Source organism: Bactrocera tryoni, chromosome 4 (genome assembly GCF_016617805.1).
Source record: "Bactrocera tryoni isolate S06 chromosome 4, CSIRO_BtryS06_freeze2, whole genome shotgun sequence".
Taxonomy (NCBI): Eukaryota; Metazoa; Arthropoda; class Insecta; order Diptera; family Tephritidae; genus Bactrocera; species Bactrocera tryoni.
Genome location: NC_052502.1, coordinates 35,244,366 through 35,266,965, shown reverse-complemented (window position 1 = coordinate 35,266,965; position 22,600 = coordinate 35,244,366). Strand labels below are relative to the sequence as shown.

The 22,600-nt window shown below is 35.9% G+C and overlaps 1 protein-coding gene across 1 annotated transcript in view; it reads right to left on the bottom strand.

Moving 5' to 3' along the window:
* The window catches only part of LOC120773406, a 41,138-nt gene extending 22,103 nt beyond the window's left edge, over nucleotides 1–19,035 (bottom strand). Inside the window, exon 1 of the mRNA XM_040102270.1 lies at nucleotides 18,948–19,035. The gene's annotated coding sequence lies outside the window, so the exon portion shown is untranslated. The remainder of the gene's footprint in view (nucleotides 1–18,947) is intronic.
* Nucleotides 19,036–22,600: the final 3,565 nt, after the last annotated feature.

The window sequence follows — 22,600 nt, the reverse complement described above, 5'->3', positions numbered from 1 at the left end:
AAAACCTGTTGCACTTCATTTGCGACTGGTTACCTACTGGCGCTGTCAGTAGCAGGCTGACAACGGCTGGCTGTCGATGACGCGCTGTTATTTAGCGTTAATTTTCACATATTTCCGATGAATGAAAAAAAGTAAAAAAACAACAACAGTAGAAATAAAAAAAATTACAAAGTGAAGGCGACAGGTACGCTTTTTTCGGGTCTATTGTGATTGTAGTGACGTCAGTAGCATCAACAACTTATTTTACTGATTTGCTTTTTCGGTTTATGCTTTTGACTGATTGACAATGCCGTTACGGTGTAGACAGTTGTGAAGAGATAACAGCTCACTGTCATTTTTTTACCAATTCGAGTAGCATGCTCGACATGTTTACATAGATATGTAAGTACTTACATACATACATACAAACATACATTCATACATACATATGTACGTCTGGTTGGGTGAATTTATATGTCTTGAATATATACTTCAAAAACATAAATATTCAGGTACTTATCAGCTCTTCAAATTTGACCCCGACTAATAATAAAAATATATTTTCACTTATTTTGATACAAATCTTTATTATGGACTTCAAATAGGCTCCTTTTGGGCCGATACAAGCCAATGCTGAAACCATTTTTTCATACATACATTTGTTACAAGTTACGGCTAAGTTAGTTCTTCGGCTCATTTTTAGAGCGCCATTCACTAGATTGTTTGAAAATTTCGGTGTCATATTTATAAACCCAAGCTTCTTTGCCAGTAATGATGTATTTGAATGTAGGATCTTTAATTCTGTTGTCCAGCATCTCTTTTGTGACCTCTAATCAACGTCGATTTTGCAAAAAATACAGGTCTTTTGGTACGAGTCTAGCGATGTCACGCTTCATAGCCAAAACATTAACCAAAAAATGTTATGTTTTTCCATAGAAGGTGTTGTGATCTGCTGCTGTCTCTCTGATACCAACACGATTACTTATTTGCACTATTTATTTAACTTTTTCGTTGTTAACAGAGGTGAATGGACGATTCGCATGAGGTTTTCGATGAATTCACGGATTGAAGTAATCTCGTTGTTAACTTTTTTACATTTTTTAATGTATCGATTGGTATCGGTCCGGATAAAATTTGATTATATCGGATGGTACTATATGTAAATTTGACTTTAACGGGCTATATACACTTGTAATTGTAGGTAAAATAGAAGTGTTTTAAATGCGTTTTCCCAAAGTATATCTTTTTGAGATTAATTCTTCCAAGAAAGATCTGAACAGCAGAGCCAAAAGCACAGCTGTCGACAGTGCGCATGTACCTCCAAGTACTTGCCATCACTTTAAGCGGTTACATGAGTTTCCTCGGGCTCGGGCTCGGGCTCGGGTAAAAAACCGCCTTTTTCAACAATTTTTTATCATATTAAAAATGAAATATCTTACATTTTTTTTTGTTACAAATACATAGTATATTAGGTTGTTCCGTCTCTTTGTCTTTTTGTCTTTTGAATTTCGCCACTATGTATAAAGCGCTATAGAGCTCATATCTGGACCTTGAAAGGTCTTGACATAACCTATGAAACGACGCTATGCAGATTAGTTTGGATATTGCGTTCAACAGTTATAGACGGATAAACATGGAGTTCATTAACGTCTAAATTAGTTCTATTTTAAAGTTTTCCTTCATTAAAGGCAAATCCTCTAGAGAAACGTTAAGTAAGATTAATGGGGTTTTGGGGGATGGTACTCTATCACTTCCAACTGCAGAGGAATGATTTTGACGATTCAGAGCGGGTGAAAACGACACCAGGGATAAGCCGGCCTGTGGCGTCGAATACCGATCAAATTATGGGAAACATCGAGTTAGACCGGTATGTGGCATCTCGTGGCATAGCCCAAAAGATAGAAGTTAGTCACCAAACGATTTTAAACCAACTGCAGAAGGCTGGATACACAAAACAGCTTGATGTTTGGGTGCCGCATGATTTGACGAAAAAAAACCTTCTGGACCGAATCAACGCCTGCGATATTCTGCTAAAACGGAAAGAACTCGACCCATTTTTCAATCGGATGGTGACTGCCGATGAAAAATGGATCACATGCGACATAATCAAGCGAAAACGGTCCTGGTCGAAGGCCGGCAAATCTACTCAAACAGCGGCCAAGCCGGGAATGACGGCCAGGAAGGTTTTGCTGTGTGTTTGGTGGGATTCGAAGGGAATCATCCACTATGAGCTGCTCCCATATGGTCAGACAGGCGATCGACCAGAAGCGTCCAGATCGGATGGGATGTTTTATCGCTTCCACCATATAGCCCGGACATATCGCCAAGTGATTACCACCAGTTCCTGTCCATGGCGAACGCCCTTGTTGTTGTGTGAAAAGTGGCTATCCGAGTTCTTCGCAAATAAGGAGGGGGGATTCTACGAAGAGGGTATTATGAAGTTGCCGTCTAGATGGAAACAGATTATCGAACGAAACGGCGCATATTTGAACTAAATCCGACCACTGCAACACTTTTTATAAAATTGTTGGGAAAAAATATTTTATATTCGGCCATTGCGACGCCATCGGAAAAAAGATGCGCCTGCGCTGGCAAGATAACTTCTTACGGGATCATCTAAAGTACCACATAGGTTTATTGAACACCTTACCTTAGAACTTGGACGAAGGAAAAAGTACTGAAAATCGGATTTTTAGCAGACATATTTGCAAAAACATTAAACTTTCAGTGAAAATTTCCCAATTTTTTTTTAAAGAGTTATAATAAAAAAAATCTTTTATCCAAGTCTTTAAAAATTGTATCGCATAGATATGTGTAAAAGTTCATGAAAATCGGTTGAGTTGTTCTTGGGAAATCTTACCAACCGATTTCAAAAACATAGTTTCAAGAAAAAGGGGTTTAAAGAAGGCGCACTCAACCTAGTTCTCAAAGCTGTATCTCCGAAACTATTACTTGGATCAACCTGAAATATTGATAATATTCTACAAATGTTTTAGAATTTAATAAAACAATAAAATATCTATAGTTTCAAATCTGTAAACCTATGTAACCCCTTAAACGCGATTATCTCAAAATTATGTTTTCCAAAAAGTTCCCTTGCGCTGAGCAATTTTTCTCAAAGGCCATGTACCTATCGATCTATTTTTTGAAGGCTACTGAAAAACTGTAATAGTATATCATATTTGAATGAAGAAATTTTCATTAGAATTGTAAGTTTTGATTTTTGACAAAAAACCTGAATATAGAGACCTTCCAAAATCATATTTTTCTGTAAAGTAATCACTATTTGTGTAAGAATGTTTACTTTGCCAAGTCCTTCGTATAAACTGTTATTTTATTTGATTGGAGGTTCCATCCCCTGAATGGTGTTTGTTTACTTAAAAACACCATTTCTTCAAAAACCCGGTTTTTCAGAGAATTATATTATAGGGAAAAATTTTATTTTATAATGTAAAAACTATCTTCATCTTATCAGCTAAATTTAGTGCTTACTAATTTTCTCGTTTCGAAAATAAGCTTTCTATTACGATCCCTAGCACCACTTACGATCGTTTTCCTATGGTTAATCAGTTAGCTGTCAATGAAGTTAAGTATAACAAGTAAGAAAGGGCTAATTTCGGGTGCAACCGAACATTTTGTACTCTTACAACTTGCAAGAATCAAAGGCAGGGAAATTCCTTAAGATGTAAAACGACAATCGTATTAACTCATAAACCGACATCAAACGAAACTCATTATATGTAGTATATGGGAGTTGAGGTAATATCGACTTCATTTTTATTTTTGGTAATTTTCATTGAGATAACTCAAATATTAGCCGATATATGCAGTATAAAGTCACCTGGAAGCTCGAATATGTTCGAAGTATTAACCCAATTCAACCCATTTCTGATACACAAAAATACCATTGTCAGGAAAGGACTCTGTCTGAATTTCAATTGTATATCTTACAGAAGTTTTAACCCGTTACATCAAGTGCTTCCTGATTTGTGGTCTGGAAATTGCATTTGGAATTGGTTTTGGTCCGCTTTCGCCCATTTTCACACCGTGATGTGGCAATATGAAAAGAATGCCACGTACCAAACTTAGGCGAAATCGGTCGATCGAGTCCGGTTCGAAAAATAAGGTGACATTTGAATTTAAACTGCGCGCGTCAAAGGATTTGGAGAATTATTTTTTTTTTAGGTTGGTAGTACTGTCAGTCACATTTATGTCAAATTTCATGTCAAAATATTCATTAGTGTTTGAGATACGTGTCGTTTGCTAAAAGTGAGTTTTTCGTTTTTTGCGATGTCGAAATTTGTTGAGCAAATAATTTGCATTCAATTTTGTTTACGGAATCAATTTTCTGCTGCGTATACGTTGAGGATGGTGCAGAAAGCCTTTGGTGATGAGGCTATGTCTAAAAAAATGTTTACAAGTGGTATAGTGAGTTCCAAGCCGGCCGTGAACGTGTCGAAGACGAAGAGCGTCCAGGGCGACCATCAACCTCAACCGACGAAGCTCACGATCAACAAATCAAAGATTTGGTCCTGAAAAACCGTCGATTAGCAATTAGAGACCTCCCTGATGAAGTTGGCATATCGAAAGGCTCAGCCAATACCATTTTGAAGGATGTTTTGGGCCTCAAGCGCGTCAAATCTCGACTGGTACCGAAAACATTGAATTTTTTGTAAAAAAGGCGTCGCGATGAAGTGTGTGAAACGATGCTTTCCGACTACCATGCTTACGACCCCGAAACAACCGATCAATCGAGCGAATATCGTGCCAAAAGAGAGCCGATACCAAAAAAATCGCGCCAAAGTCGCTCAAAAATCAGGGTCATGTTGACTGTTATCTTCGGTTATCGTGGTGTTGTGCATTATGAATTCCTTCCAACTGGTCAAACAGTCAACAAGGAATATTATTTGAACGTTATGCGTCGTTTGCGTAACGCTATCCGCCTAAAAAGGCCGGAATTGAGGAATGACAATTCTTGGTTTTTACACCACGATAATGCACCATCCCATACTGCCCTCGTAATTCGTGATCATTTCGCCAAAAACGTTCCGCATCCACCGTATTCACCTGATCTGGCGCCGTGGGACTTCTGGCTGTTCACCAAGCTCAAAAGACTGCTCCGGGGACATCGTTTTTATACGATAGAGGAGATTCAAGCCGCAGCGAAGACGGAACTGAAGGTCATACCGGAAAGTGACTGCAACCAGTGTTTCGAAGATTGGATAATCCGTTGGCATAAGTGCATTGCATCGGGAGGGGATTACTTTAAAGGGGATGAAATTGATTTGGAAGAATAAATAAAGAATTTTCAAAATAAATACAATGTCACCTTATTTTTTGGGCACAGGAAATGAGAGGGGTTAACTTCCGATTGCATCCATTTTCACACTGTTGGTAAGAGTTTATATAATATTTAGTAGTTTAGGAGATATGTAAGTATATTAAGGGGCTATACCAGTGTGCCATTTTCAGAAAAAAGTGTTTTTTTTACTTTTTCGATAGTTTATATTTCCAATAATATCCTGTGTTATGGGCAAGGTCGTATCTTGAATAGTTTTTGGATGGCAGCGTTCTAAAGAGCGATCGCTCGGAGGTTCAAACATATAAATAAGTAAAACTTTAAACGCGTTTTTCTCGAAACGACATTTTTCAAAATTGCTGACATCATAACCCAACCAGAAATTAGCCGATCGACTTCAAATTAAAACTGAGTATTGCTGAATACATTTACTATACAATGATTAACGATTCTTTTTTACTTTAAAAACGATTTTTTTTTCAAAATTGCGCTTATTTGTCAAGTTTTGATATTTTTCAAAGATCGTAAGTCATTGTATAGAAAACATCTTTAATTTTAATAATCTTTTTGAATTTTTTTGTTTCAGCTACTCATTCGACCGGATTCATGTCAGCAGTTGGAGCACTTTTTTTTGGTATCTCCGATGACTGCACATAACTCCGTTATTTATCAATATTTTTGTAAGAAAAAAACCTTAAATATAGCTGAAAATATACCTTATTACGTTCAAAGAAATTCGAAACATTCAATTGAGTACTCTTTTTAAAAAAAAATTCACGAAAATCGCCTAATTTTTCATGCGTTACACTGGTATAGCCTCCTAAACTTATTACAGGGCAGGGCAATGACCACTTTTTCAAAATTTTTGCCCATAAGTTATCCTCGCTACAGTGATTCCCTGCGCCAAATTACATTTTTATATCTTAATTTAGTGCTTAGTTATGTACTTAAGGAACCTGCGTACCAAGTTTCATCAAGATATCTCAATTTTTACTCAAGACGGTCGGACAGACGGATGGACGGACAGGCAGACATTCACCTGGATTTCAACTTTTCTCGTCATCTGGAAAATTTATATATTGAAAGAGTATAAAAAAGGACAAAAAAACGATTTCCATAATTTTCAGAACTTGTTAAAATTAATAAATTTTCCTCAGTTCTTAAAAATTAAATGTGGGTATCTATGTACATACAGAGTATACGAACAAGAACGAGGTGATGTTAAAGTGAACTTAACCACTATATGTACTTTAGTCAAAATTAGTACTTTTTTATTTGTTATGGAGATAACTTTATACTATTTATAATTTCAACAAAATTACGGCCAGTTGCATATCTCCACCCGCTTACGTCAATTTTTGATGACCTGGTGCAGTATTCCGCCTGGGATTTCGGCTAAAGTGTGTTAATTTAACTTTGAGCTCCTTGAGCGTTGCTGCTTGATTGTCGTAAACTTTTGACTTAACATACCCCAGAGAAAATCATCATTTAGCTGGCCATTAACGAGTCGCCAAACTTTACTCGCAATGTATACATGTTCAGCTGCGAAACATGAAGCGGCGCATCCTCTGGTTAGAAATAGAGATAAGCCGGGTCGATTTTATCAAATTACAAAAAAACAGTCATCGTGTTACAACGCTCGCTATTGATGGTAACGGCCTTTCCTGTCTCATTTCGAAAGAAATAATGTCCGATGTTACCGTTATACCACAGTCCGCGCCAAGCGGTAAATTTTTAGGGGTGAAATTGCATTTCCTGAATCACACGAGGATTTCAGTCGTTTCAATAGCGACAATTTTGTTTGTAGACGAAGCCAATAACCCAGAAAAGGGTCTCATTTGAGAAGATGATTTTTCGATGAACAGTAGCCTGCGGAGAACGTGAATTGGCATAATACATAATCTTGGAGCTGTCAAAATCACGTCATCCCTATTGATGGATGCTGTCTATACCATATTCCTATTTAATAAGAAGTGTTCTTTCTAACCAATTTAAGAAATACTCTTAAAATTGATTTGTTTTGTCAATTATTTATCTATTGCTTATTACTCAACATTGCATTATTATCATCTACATTGTATTGTTATGTATCTTAAGTAAGTTAACTGCGTGGCATGCCATTCATACCCCGTTGTATGCATTGAAGATCTAGCTATATCATGCAACCTCTTCAAACATTTCACGTGAACATACGCTGAACAGTTAGTAGCTAGTAGTTAGTTGAAGTGCAGTTAGTTAATATTTTAGCGATTTGATCACATGATTGTTAGTTCAGCTACTTATGACTGCTGTCATGGGGTGGGACAGTCCCCCACTCTGTCGAATGACCAGAATTCTTTGAAATTCGGTGCAATAAAGTAGGAGTCATGTATTGTTTCTGGGGAACAGCCATAGTAGATCATTTGAAATTACTTGGCAATTATTCGATGACGTCGTTTTAGAAATATAATAATTCAAATAAGTTAGTATTAACTGATGCGGTTTTATGGAGTGGCTGTAGATCTTGATTAAATCCTATTTGACAATAAAATCTGTAACAATAATTAAACATTCGCAGACACTATAATTGTGAATATTCTAACAGGTGTGTTGTTTTCGTCAAGAGGAAAAGCTGAAGCTTAAATCATACAGTTAGAAGAGTAGTGCTTGGTATGCAACAAGTTTCTACAGAGTATTACTTGTATATGTAGTTTTGTTCACCTAACGGTTGTACGTATCACCTAAAACTAATCGAGATAGATATAGGAATATACATATATATAAATGATGAGGATGACGAGACGAGTTGAACTCCAAGTGACTGTACTTGTATGTCTGTCGGTTCGTCCGTGCAAGCTGTAACTTGAGTAAAAATTGAGAAACCATATCTCAATAAAACTTGGTATGCGCGTTTCTTGGCGATAAAAAAGGTACAAGTTCGTAGATGGTCGCAATCGGATCTGTGCCACACGCACAAAACGCCAATAACCAAAATCCTATAAAGTACCAAAACTAAGCACTAAATTCAGAAATAGAACTGTTTTTGGTGTAAAGGATCGCAGTAGCAAGAGGCACCTGGGGGCAAAAAAATTTTAAAAGGTGGGTATGGCCTCGCCCTCTAATATGTTTAATATAATATACAAAAACCAATCCTACCACAAATATTATGAGAGCTCCTACCGACAGTGTGAAAATTGATGAAATCGGAAGGTAACCCCCATCACTCCCCATACGGTACGGTTAAAAACTATTAAAAGCGCCTAAATCAATAATTAAATACTCCAAAAACATTAAATTTTACCTCCGATATATTACGAGAAGACTTTATGGGAGCCGGTGTGAAAATTGGACGATGGGCACGGCACTGCTCACTTTATGGTGAAATCACATACATATGTATCTCCGGACTCGATCGACCGATTTCAACTAAATTTAGTATGTGTAATTCTTCTGATGTCCCTATATGACAGTGCGAAAATGAGTGAAATTGGACTACAATCACGCCTACTTTCCATATACCACAATTTTAAATTCCATTTGATGCTTTCACTTTCCGGTAACTAAAATCAAGATTTACGAACATCGGGCTGACTTTACTCCATATGATTGGTGATTGCGTGTGATGTACTTAATGAAACCCAGTAAATATTTTTTATGTGGCATGATAATATAAGGTTGTCAAATATCTCCCTTCCGCTTTTTTGCTATTTATTCAGTGCTTTATAAAAAGTGTTACAGCGATCGGATTTAGTTCAAATATGCGCCGTTTCGTTTCATAATCTATTACCATCTAGACGGCAACTAGATAATACCCCCCTCATAGAAGCCCATCTCCTTATTTGCGATGAAATGGGACAGCCAGTTTTCACAAGCCTCTTTTGAGTTCAATTTTTCAACACCAAGAAGGGCGTTCGCCATGGACAGGAACAGGTGATAATCACTTGGCGCTATGTCTGGGCTATCCGTAGCTTCTGACGAGTCATCAACTAAGTGTGTGGTCTGACGTTGTCCTGGTGGAACACTACACCCTTCCTGTTGGGGAATTCTGAACGCTTCTGGTCGATCGCCTGCTTCAAGCGGTCCAGCTGTTCGCAGTTGATGGTACTTGGCCACTGTTTGGGTCGATTCACCGGTATTTGACATTTTTTCGTCGCCAGTCACCATCCGCTTCAAAAATGGGTCGAGTTAGTTCCGTTACGCAGCACATCGCAGGCCTTGATTCGGTCCAGAAGGTTTTTTGCGTCAAATCATGCGGCACTTAAAACATCAAGCTTTTTTGATGATGGTTTAAAATGTTGTGGTGACTAACTCCCATCTTCTGGGTGTCACGAGATGCCACATGCCGGTCTAACTCGATGTTTTCTATGATTTGATCAGTATTCCGCCGGCTGGCTTATCCATGGTGTCGCTTTCACCTGCTCTGAATCGTCAAAATCATTCCTCCGCAGTTCGAAGTGATGGTACTCTATCCCCCAAAACACCATTAATCTCACGAAACGTCTCTCTAGTGGATTTACCTTTAACGAAGGAAAACTTTAAAATAGCGCGAATTTCGGCGTTTGTGAACTCCATGTTTACATGTCTATAACTGTTGAGCGCAATATCCAAACTAATCATGCATAGCGTCGTTGTATAGGTTATGTCAAGACCTTTCAAAGATTTATTTTATAGTATTACCAGATACGAGCTCTATAGCGCTTTATACATAGCCGCGAAATTCAAAAGACAAAAGGGCGGAAGGGAGATATTAATATAATATATAATAGTTAGAATCGGGTCGATACTACCCCAACTCCCATAAGCTACGTTTAATGATTTTAGTTTTTCTAACAATCTTTATAGCGAATATGTCGGTCAGTATATGAGATATATATGTAAACGTACGTTTATATAAAATTACTTGTATTCCGAACCTCTGGTTGACGTTTTACACTTTAAGGTATTTTTCCCGGTATTGATTTCTTCAAGTTGCAAGAGTATAAAATATTTGTTTGCACCAGAACTCAGCCTTTTACTTTTAATTGAATGTAACCCTTTAACGAAATATATTTATATCCTGAATAAGGCATTTTAAATTTGCCACCCTGTTTGTTACTCCCATAAGGTGCCGTTGGTGGTCTTATAAAATATTGATATCTAAATGATCAGAGTGACGAGCTGAGTGTTCCATAGTTTTTGAGATATTGATCTGAATTTTTGTACATGTCCTTTTCTAACCGAGAAGCGGCTCATTTATCGGAACCATCGAAATCGGGCCACTATAGCATGTAGCTGCCATACAAACTGAATGATCGGAATCAAGTGTTTAGATGGAAAACTTTTTTTTATTTAGCAGATATCTTCAAGAGGATGAAGTATTGATATCATCGGCTTCAACACCCGCGCCGTTAGTTCTGCTTTCTCCAGGCTGGACAAGGAAGCACAGAAAATGGGTCTGGCAGTGAACGAGGGCAAGACGAAATATCTCCTGTCATCAAACAAACAGGCGTCGCACTCGCGACTTGGCACTCACGTCACTGTTGACAGTCATAACTTTGAAGTCGTAGATAATTTCGTCTATCTTGGAACCAGCGTAAGCACTACCAACAATGTCAGCCTAGAAATCCAACGCAGGATAACTCTTGCCAACAGGTGCTACTTCGGACTGAGTAGGCAATTGAGAAGCAAAGTCCTCTCTCGACAAACAAAAACCAAACTATATAAGTCACTCATAATTCCCTTCCTGCTGTATGGTGCAGAGTCTTGGACGATGTCAAAAACGGATGAGTCGACGTTGCGAGTTTTCGAGAGAAAAGTTCTGCGAAAGATTTATGGTCCTTTGCGCGTTAGCCACGGCGAATACCGCATTCGATGGAACGATGAGCTGTACGAGATATACGACGACATCGACATAGTTCAGCGAATTAAAAGACAGCGGCTACGCTGGCTAGGTCATGTTGTCCGGATGGACGAAAACACTCCAGCTCTGAAAGTATTCGACGCAGTACCCGCCGGGGGAAGCAGAGGAAGAGGAAGACCTCCACTCCGTTGGAAGGACCAAGTGGAGAAGGACCTCAAATGATGTCGTTGGGCCCAATTGTAACTTAACAAATGCACTTCTGTGCACATACCATCTCACTTTTACACCTCATAGAATGTGAAGAATCCGTTGTAAATAGTGTGAGTGAGAAATTCCTTTCGAATCGGCGTCTACTATATACGCGAGCAAAAGTCTCGTGAAATTTCTTATCAAAATTATAATACCTACTTACTTTCACACCTCATCGAATGGGAGAATTCTTTGTAAATAGTCCGAGTGAGAAATTCCTTTCGAATCGGCGTCTTCTATATACGCGAGCAAAAGTCTCGTGAAATTTGTTATCAAAATTGTAAAACATTAAAGGCATCGATTGTGTGGACAAATAGCATGCGAGCACGGCACAGAAATAATTTTTCCCAAGCCGCTGTTTTCAGAAAAGTGTCTGGAGAAAATCCCAACAGCATAATCAGCAATCAAACAATAATTTCACTTTCAACACTTTGCAATGAATTGCAAAGCAAAAACAAAAGTGATCAGAAGCTCAGCAAAAAAAAAAAATATATAATAATGAAGTAAACATACGGAAACAAATGAAATTCAAATTGAAACAAATTAACAGCCTCATCGACAGCTGCCTTGCTGATTTGATAAAAAGTGCATTGTTCGTGCCGGTTCACGAGTTTCTATAATCACTCTAATGTGCACATATGTATGTATATACATAAAAATATGCATTTGAGTACATATGTACATGCATAAGTGTGCTTTATTGAAGGCGTACACAACGCGCCCACTGTTTCCTGTACACAATCGCACCCTTCAGGAAAATGCACTTTTTTGCCCTACTGGCATTAGCAATGGCAATATGGTGTTCCATATTTGAACAACTGTCTCACGTAAGCATATTAAAATTAGTTAAATTTTTTAAATTAATAATTAAGAAAAAATTAAAAAATTAATAAAAATTTTTGAAAATTAATGAAATTTTTTTTTTTAATTTTTGACACTTGGGATTGAATATTAAATTTTGAGTTTTTAATTCAGCTTTACAATTTAACAGTTTCTTCGAAGATTGTAGCGATACTTTGAACAATAACTCATTACAATTTTCGTGCAGATATCTCATCACATCAAAAAGTCTTCCATACAAGGATTTGATAATCGTTGTAGACTTAATATACCGTATTCAGGGCATAAAAATCGCAACCAAGCTCTCGGGTATTAAAACCAACTACTTATATGTATAGTCTTGTTTATTACATTTTCGGAAAATTTTTAACGCCAGATAATTTAACAAAAATCAAAAATTAGGATATACGAGTACACCCGAAATTGATTAAATATGGATTTATCAGCTAATTAGTTGCCATTCCTACAGTGCTCGCACAACAATCACACATACATACAGCTTATATGACAACCGGTTAAAATGACGTTTCGCTTTAGGTGACGTGATGAGTAGTACACGAAGTAGATATTTTCAATGCAGTTATTGTTTACACACTTATGCACATACATATATGCTATGCACAAAAACAACAATAAATGCAATTATTATCAGCAACACAATCTAATCAATGCATCGATAAGCGAACGCTTTGGCGAATGAACGGTATACGCTTGAAGCTTGTTGTATTACATATGCGTTGTTGTTGTTCCTACAATTAAGTATTTCGCGAATTCGAATATGTTTTCTCGCAATACGTGCCAGTGCGTGGTTTTCCCCACATAACAAATCTTCCAAGCAAACATTATTAGTTCTACCATATTACACACACACACACAGCCCAGTATGCATACACACGCACGTGTTGGGAAGTTAGCAGTGACGGCGGCGTTGACGTTAACAGCTAAGCTAGCTTTGATATACATAAACGCGAGCGGCACTGCTGGCTGACCCGCTTACGTTTGTGGGCCTGTAATTCTCGCATATTACTCTTTGACTCTGCGCACTAAAGTCAGAGCTTGTATGTATAAGTTATGTGTGTATATTAGTATGAACGTGCAAAGTTTGGGTATTTTCGATTAATCTTACTACTAACTGACTAATAATCTAGAGCAGTAGCCTGATTGTTGATTTGGTTTTTTTAACTTATGATTTTTTCGGTGGACGATTCCATGACCAAAACCAGTTTTTCCCCCAAATACCATAGCGGGTTGGTTTATAGTGAGCCAAAAAACGGAAAAATCATGTCGGGAAATATTTTACGTTTCATTCTAAACAAATTCGCCTAAGAGAATAAAGGTCTAATACCGATATTAAGCCAGCGATTTTAACAGCGAAGTTTTTCTACAAATGAAATTTGATTATGATGCTCTATTGATCATTTGTCGGAATTAGTCAGATCGGACAACTATATACCACATCTCGCATACAACCGATAATTTTTATTTTCTAGTTGCCTATCTTTAATTAAAAAACTAAGTGCACGTAGTTTTCCAGAACTGATAAAAAGGAAGAAAATCGGACAACTACGTTTAAGAAATACATTGGACAAAAGTACCCGGAAATTATAAATAAAACGCAAAATATTTTATTATTCATGAATATTAATTTTTCGCCTTCAAAGTGATCGCCACCCGATGTAATACTATACACTTATGCCAACGATTTTTCCAGTCCACGAAGCACCTTTTATGAGGACTTTTTGGGATGGCCTCAGCGCCTTCAGCGAATTTTGTTTAAAAAAAAGGAACCAAATCTGCTTAACACGCTGGTTGATCGATGATATTCAATGCGTTTTGGCTTTAATTCGGTCACAATTGTGAGTCAATGCGATAGTACATTATCACCGTGGGAAATCCAAAATTTCTTCTTCCACAATTCCAACCGTTTTCACGGATGTTCTCACGCCAACTCCTCAATACGACCAAATAAAACTCTTTGTTGACCCTCCATCCCCCTGGAACAAATTTCTGATGTACTAAACCACGAATATCGAAAAAAAAAACAATGAGCATCACTTTGATTTTTGAGCGGCTTTGATGTTTGTTTTTTGGTATTGTTGATTTGTTTGCATGCCAATCTCGGGATTGGATTTCGCACGAAAAAGCGTGTCCAAAGGTATTTGCTTACGGTGCTCTTTTTGAAAAAAAAAATTTACCTTTATCGGGACGAGTCGAACAAAAACTCGTTCCATACCTAAAATATCAACCGAAATCATACGAACGCACTCGCGAGAGATGTCGAGCTCTCTTGCCATCTATCTAACACTTGTCTGATGATTTGAGTAGCTGCTGTATACAAAGTGGCTTACAAATCGCGCTCTAATGTGGCACATTAATTAAGGACTGTCCTACCATCTTAGCAAAGTTCCTTTTTTTAAGTAGCACTTACCTGGGTAATTTAATTGCAATTGCGGTTGCTTTTTTGTCACAATGTTACTCCCATACAAACAATTATTCAGGCAATACGGACAATTTTTTTTGTCTCTTCGAGTTTTTAATAGAAATGGAAAATATTTTTCGAATGCGAGATCAACATTTAGAACTTATTTTATGTCTTTTGCATTGTATATCCTGTTTAAGATGTAAATGTATCAGTCATTTTGCACACTAATTGAATACTACAAAAACAAACAAACTGTTATAATTCCCTTCATTGATCACCTATACTTGATTAAATGCTTAAAAGTAGACAAAACATTAAAATTTGTTCATACATTTTTTAAAACTACAGAGTTGGGGGCCAATCCTGTACGTCATATCAGTAAATAGTTAATCACAAAATTCGCATATTTGTCGCTGACTATTTGCGTTTACACTTAACAGCTTGTTAACGCCCTCATTAGTAAAAAATTTACAACATAAACTCTTAAAAACTATTTTTTTTTTCAATCAATAATAACCTCATTCACATTATGGTTCTGTATATATGCACATTTGTATATACATAAGTAAGGAAAAATGCGCCAACATTTTAGTAGCGCATTAACGCTGCTCTCGAGGACGGCCGTGACGTATGAGGAACTTTTGACAAAGCCAGTACTAATTGTACAATTTTTGTGAGCAAATGCTTGCACCAATTTAAATATTCAATCGGATAGCATAATATAGTTCAAAAAAAAGATAAGTGTTGACAACTATAAAGATGTAGTAAGAATCTTCGACAACAACAACTCATATTAAATGATATTCTTAGAATATACCTAATTTATTGCACTGAATATTAATCATTTGAGCAGTTATTTATAATAACACGGACATACATATCTCTATACCTGTTTATAATTACATGTACATACTATACATATTTATATCCCATAATGTAATTAGAGCAAGACGAAATGTTAACTGTGGAAGCTATAATACCCCTCAGAAATAAGAAAAAGTTTGCATACAAAACATGAATTTGATCGATCAGTTTGTATGTCAGCTATATATCGGATCTAAACCATATATTCACAGATTGTATTTTTGCTTTTAACAATAACTTGACACGCATTGTGTGAAGATGGCTTTTAAAATAAAAAAATTATCCATACAAGATCTTGATTTCCATAGTTCAGTTTGTATGTATATGCTGTATGGACGATTCCAACAAGTAGCAACTTGTGGAGCAAAAGGCGTGCGTTAAATTTTGGATCAACATATCAAAAACTAGCAGAATAGTTTGTCTATATTAAGACAAGCCTAAGCTCGACGTTTTCCTTTTGTGTGTTACAAACTTCGTGGCAAACTTAATATATGCTGTTCAGGGTATAAAAATAGAATCAAATAGAATCGTTGTAGATGAAATAGTGACATCATTTACCTAATAATGACGCAAAGCAAGCAAATAGAAATAACAATAACAATTACGTACTCATTTGTTTACATATGTGAGCACATTTCTATTTTGTATGCATATACGAATACATGTAGCTTTCTTAACACTTTCATGCATCACTAGTTGACCAACTCGTGCCCGTTAAGACGGATACTAGCTCATTCCCATGACTTTCAAGTACAAGTTCAGCTATGACGCACTTGTCACCCACATTGCTGAGCAAAAAAATTGTAAGTACATATTTATGTAATAAATCGAAGGTACACGCAGACAAATCAAAAATGTTTGGCCAACATATTTCTATATACATATGTATATTCTTACAAACGGAAAACAAACACATATGTACATATATTCTTAGCTTTGTCAATATATTTGCTTCGCATAACACATTGAATGTCATAAAAGCTACATATTTCATACTATTTCTGGAATGGAGTAAAAAAAATGTAAAAGAAAATCACACACTTTCTGCAATATTACCATGACATCAGTGATAAAATAATGTTTCCGATGTTGTTTGTACGACATACTCTTTTGTGGAAGAGGGTGTGACTAAATTTAGTGTAAGTATAGTCATTATTTTCAACTTGGATTGGTTTCTCTCACTTTCAATAATAGTATATGTATACAAGAGATTGACGAATAATGCAAACATTTTAATCTAGTCGGACACATATTCCTAGCGTAACTTAACCATAGGCCTTTTCTTCTTCGATGTTGGCTATCAGGAAAGAAAACAAACTTGTATTGGCAGTCAACCAATTCAGGATACGGGAAATAGGTGTGAGATGAGTCAGCTAAAAAGACCTCGTGGGTCATATCCTGCAAGATATATATAACAAGATAAGCTTCATCACCTGGTCAGCACAATAATTGGCACCAGGATAGCACTTCACATCAGTGTTTGACGCTGTTTCAGTGTACTCTGCGTCGTATCGTTACTATAGATAATACATTGTAACAAAAAAGACCCGAAAATTGTAAATAAAAGGTAAAATATTTAATTATTCAACATTTGTCGCCTTCAAAGTTAAACCCATCAGTTATAATACACTTATGCCAACTATTTTTTCAGTCCTCTAAACACTTTTCATAAGCCATTTTTGGAATGGCTTTCAGCTCCTTCAGCGAATTTTGTTTCATCTTTTCAATCCACTGAAAATAAGTTCCAAAGAGCGGCAATTTCAGTTTCGGGTACAAGAAAAAATCACACGAAGCCAAATCTGGTGAATACGGTGGTTGATCGATGGGATTCATTGCGTTTTTGGCTTTAAGCTCGGTCACATCCGTGGCTCGATGCGAAAAAAATGCAGCTTCATCGGGATGAGTCGAGCAAGAACGCGTTTCATACCCAAAATATCCATCAAAATCATTCGAGTGGACTCGAGCTCTCTTGTCATCTCTTTAACGATAGCCTAATAATTTTCAAGCACTATACCCTTTATTTTTTTAATACAAGGTGCGTTCCAAGACTTTTACAGGATTTAAACAGGACTTTTTGAATCTAGCGCCCCTAGCGGCGCCATCTATAAGTCGACTGGTGCGTTAGAATCTTTATCAATTGTTCAGTGTGTATTTCATGTCATTTAATTAATTGGAAGTGAAGTTATTGCGCTTTAAGTGTCAGTATGTTTGTGTTATCGGTGCGAAAATAAGCTTCGAACAAAGAGTCAACATTAAATTATGTTTTAAAATTGGTAAAACTTTTACCGAAACGTTTCAATTGATGAAACGAGTTTATGGCGATGATTGCCTATCCCGTAGCAGAGTGCTCGAGTGGTTTCAACGTTTTCAAAGTGGTCGTGAGGACATAAATGACGATCAACATGTAAGCCAACAACTGTGCGTAAATTCATCAAAAATCATTGAAATTTATGGAAATGGAATTGAACATCTCCAAAACATCGATTTATCGCATTTTGACCAATTATTTGGGCTTACGAAAGGTGTGTGCACGGTTTGTTCCGCACAAATTGACTGACGACCAAAAATTGCTCAGAATCCAACATTCGAAGGACGATTATTTGACCAAAAATCACATCTTAACCATTAACCACTCCCCGTATTCACCTGATTTGGCACCGTGCGACTTCTTCCTTTTCGAAAAAATGCATTTGCCGATGAAAGGAAACCGTTATGCAGACGTAGAGACCATTCAAAAGGCTTGCACCGGCATACTGGCGGCCACACCGGCCAACGAGCTAAAGCACTCGTTCGACATGCTTTTGGACCGTGCAAAATGCTGGAGAAAAGGAAAAGGATACTATTTTGAAAAAAATAAATTGATTTGGCGAAAAAATCATCTGTTCTGTTTTTTTTTTTAAGTGCTGTTTACTTTGGAACACTACAGGTATTATCATCAGTGGAAGGGGTTAAAGGTCGCCCAGAACGAGGCATGTCTTCAACGATCGCTCGACTTTTTTGACTTTGTACCGCTTGTAGGTCTGTTTTTGCTAAAGATGGATCACCATAATCCTCTTCTATTATTCATAAAATTCAAATTTGGTTATAAATACAAAATTTGAGATAAATTATTTGTTCGCTATATTTATGCATTGTAAAAATCGCAACGCATTACCGAGGTGTACCGACTTAAGCAGCTGCTGCAAACAAATTGGTTGACTAATCGCGCTTAAATTTTTCGTTGTAAGTAAAGGCAGCCCTAACAACTTAGATAAATACATTTTTTTGAAATATCATTTACCCGGGGAGTTTAATTACAAATTCCGAGCGCTTTTTTGTCCCAATGTATACCTTACAAAGCTGAAAATTTTATATTTTACAACATCGAACCATTTGTTTTCCTATTTTAAGGATTTTTTAGTATGATGAAAATTGAACATTCGTTTTTCGGTGCATTTAATAATCTTTTACAATTACTATCCAAATCGAATACTCACTTGTGAAAACAGAATGCGAGTAAAATGGAAAAGTACCACGTTTGCCGTTCGTGTGCCTCCATCTGTTGTGTTTCGTCGTCTTGTAAATTCGTTTCTATTTCTCGTTGCTTGCCAAAAGTTTCTTTTTACTTTTCAGATTTTTGTTTTCTTTGCTTGAGTGTGTGTGCGTTTGGTTTGATTTATTATTGTTATTTTCAATTTTTATTTACTTATTTTCAAAAACAAAAAACCGAAAATATTCAATCAGTTCGATAAACGAATGTTTGCCACAATTTTGGACCAAAACGAAAAAGATATTGTACGAATGCGTTTGATCTATTGCTAGCTGAAGCGCCTGCGTCCAGTATTCACTTGTAATTTAACACGTTTTCGCATATATAGTAAATCAAATTCTTAAAACGATATTGTGAAAGTCTTGTCAAAAAGAGGAATTTAGATTTGACATGTTTTTATTAATATGCGATTTTTGATGTCTCAAGTCTAGTATTTGCTACCGTTTATTTTTATAGTCTTTTTCGCTCACTTTGTTTTGTGTTTTTCTTTATTTATTCGGTTTTAAACAACGTTCGTGACAGGTACGCCGCTTTTTTTTATCAATCTTTCGTTTGTTATTTGTTTTTATATCCTTTCTTTTTTTCTTGTTTATAGAGTTATTTATGCTATTATTTATTTTGGTCTTGCGATTCCCAATTGACTCACGTAAACATCAACTTACAATGTTCGTTTTCCTAGACGCACGTGAAGCTTCTTCGAATATTTCGGCTCATTTTCAAGTGTTATAAAAAGAGCACTGCTTTTTTTCTTACTTACATTGCATATGTACATACTTTTGAAAGAATGTTATTCAATTATGTACATACAGTTGTGTTTTTATAAAGCAAAAGTTACAAAACCCGTCTTAATTAAGGAAAGCAAAAAGTCCTAAATAATAAGATTTAACTTGGTATTTAATATTCTTATTCTTAATAAGAATAACTTGACTGGTAATGGTATTCCAAAGCCGACCCAAGAATTGAACTCTCGAGTGCATAAAATAATTATGAAAAATTACTAATAATTAAAAAATGTCAATAATTTTGCAAAAAAATTCTCAAAAACTTATTAATTTTTCACCCAACCACAAATAAAAAAATTATTAAAATTTGCTTTACTCAATTTCCTTGAAAATTGAAGCCAAAAATACTGCAACTTGACAACGTTTCCATAAACAGTTCGTAGATTAAAGTATTTAATCGTAGAATTCTCGGAAGCTTTTATTTCTTACGATAAATATGCGTGATGTAAACTAATGCTAATATGTATTAACATTTTTTGAGAACGGAAGCAACTGGCAACATGCCATAATTAGTAGTTCTAGTTAAAAATATATGCTAAACAAAAAACACTTGCTATGGCTGTTGGCCACGAAGAGCTTCAGTCATTTCAAAGAATTTCTTTTTATGACCTCATTGACTTTCTTGTATTATTTTCTTAATATTTATTTATTTTTCATTTTAAATTATCGCAAATTTTTAATCACCAAAAATTAAAAAAAAAAATATTTTAAAATATGCAAATTATAATACGAAAAAACATCCTTCATAGAACCAAAATATTTTTTACACTTTCTCCCAAATAGACTTACAATCTCCTGACTCCTTCTTTGCAGTTTTAAGGAACGTCTAAAATGTCTAAAAATTTAAAATATCTTTATAAATATGATTAGTAGCGTAATTTTTGACAAAACATCGAAAAAGCGTTAAGAAATGGGTGTGAAAATTTTCATAATTTTCCATACGTTATAATGATCCAAGCCCATGAACTTATTCATTATAGTTATTATTGTAGTTATATAAACAAGCAATATGGACAAAAGCGTTCAACCGAGTTTTGAATTAACAGTGAGCATCAAAAAATGTCTGGCAGTTAACATAACTCTCCGTCAGCATGTGTAACTTGTTCAATTCGACATCTCTGACGTCGTTCATCTAACGCGTTCTTCAACAGTAAAAATATTCATTCAAAATGACAGCTAAGTGCAAACAATTAAACAAAATAGTTCACGGTTTGCTAGTAGTACTTGTATTCCATAATTAGGTTTTATTATACCAATTGAGAAACTAAAAATTATTTTTAACTTGAGAAGCAAATTGTTTCGATTTTTATTTCATGTAAGGCATATAATATTTAAAAATAACTCTTTATTTTTATTTATATTTTCATAGAAAACAACAAAAAAAGTATGTATGCATATATATGAACAAACACACAACTCACAAAACTATTGGGTAGTCGAAAAAGTATTTTCGTATTTTGTCAATAGATATCGTTGCAGTATATCTCCAGTGCTACCAATCATATTGTGTCATACCATATAGCGTGAGATTTTTAGCTTCTTTTAACCAAAAAAAAATTAAATTCGGGGAAGTTAAAAAACGTTACAGCTGTTCAAAAATTAGTGAAAATAATGAAAAAATTCGCTGTATTTTAAAATTTTTGTATAAAAATGAAAAGAATGCCACGGAGACGATGCTGTATCACTTCGTGCAGCTCAACAATGGTTCGCTCCTTCCGTTCTGGAAATTTCGATGTGAAAGACTTACACTGCCGGAATAATGTCTCTAGCGGAGAAATGGCAAAAAGTGGTCAACCAAAATGTTACTTTTTTTGCTCACTGTTGTTCATTATAAATAAAAAAAATAAAAATAAAACTTTTTCGACTTTAAAAGTTGAATTTTCATATACCATCTAATCAGAATTGACCCGGACTAACAAAAAAAAAAACTATATTTTCAGGTACTTTAATACAAATTTTTATTATCGCTTTCGAAATATACTCTACTTGAGTCAATGCGAGCATGTCACAGCTTAATACAATTTCCCATACGCTTGTTGATGGCCTACAATGCCTTCAACGAATAACTATTAACGACTGCAATGGACTCATGATCACCGAGGTAGATTTTACAGTTCAGAAAACAGAAAATAATCAAAGCGATTCAAATCTGGTGAATATGGTGGCAGAGCGATGACTCCCGTTTCTAATTTGCCCAAAAAGTAAGCCTTTTGCTTCATGTAGACGCCTCGAAAGGGCTCAGTAGTGACCATTTGACCTTATAGAACAAATTTATGGTAAACCACACCACGGTAATTAAAGAAAACAATGGCAGCTATATGTTGTCACGCATCTCTTTTGTGACCTCTACTGGACGTCGCTTTTGCGAAAGATTTCGGTCTTTTGGTACGATTCTAGCATTGACGCACTCTATACCACAGACACTAACCAAAATGTGTTCAGTCGATCAATAAGAGATGTTGAGCTCTTCTGTTATTTCTTTGATGCCAACGTGACGATTTTTTAGCAATGTTTCCTTAACTTTTTCGATATTATTAGCAGAGGTGGATGGACTCCCCGTATGTGGGAAGTTTTCGATTACTACATAATCTTCACTTAATGTTTTGTGCCACTCAAATACTTCGGTTAGTGATACAGACTCCCTAAAACACTTTCAATCATTCCGTAGCCGTTGTTCTTTGGTAAAATCTTTTCGCGTCGTAAACTATCAGCTGCTAAGCATACATTAATCGACATATGGAAATCAAACTTCACACGAACCTAAAATAGGGTTGTACCAATCTAGGATAAAATTTCATCGATTTGACTAGCTCGCGCA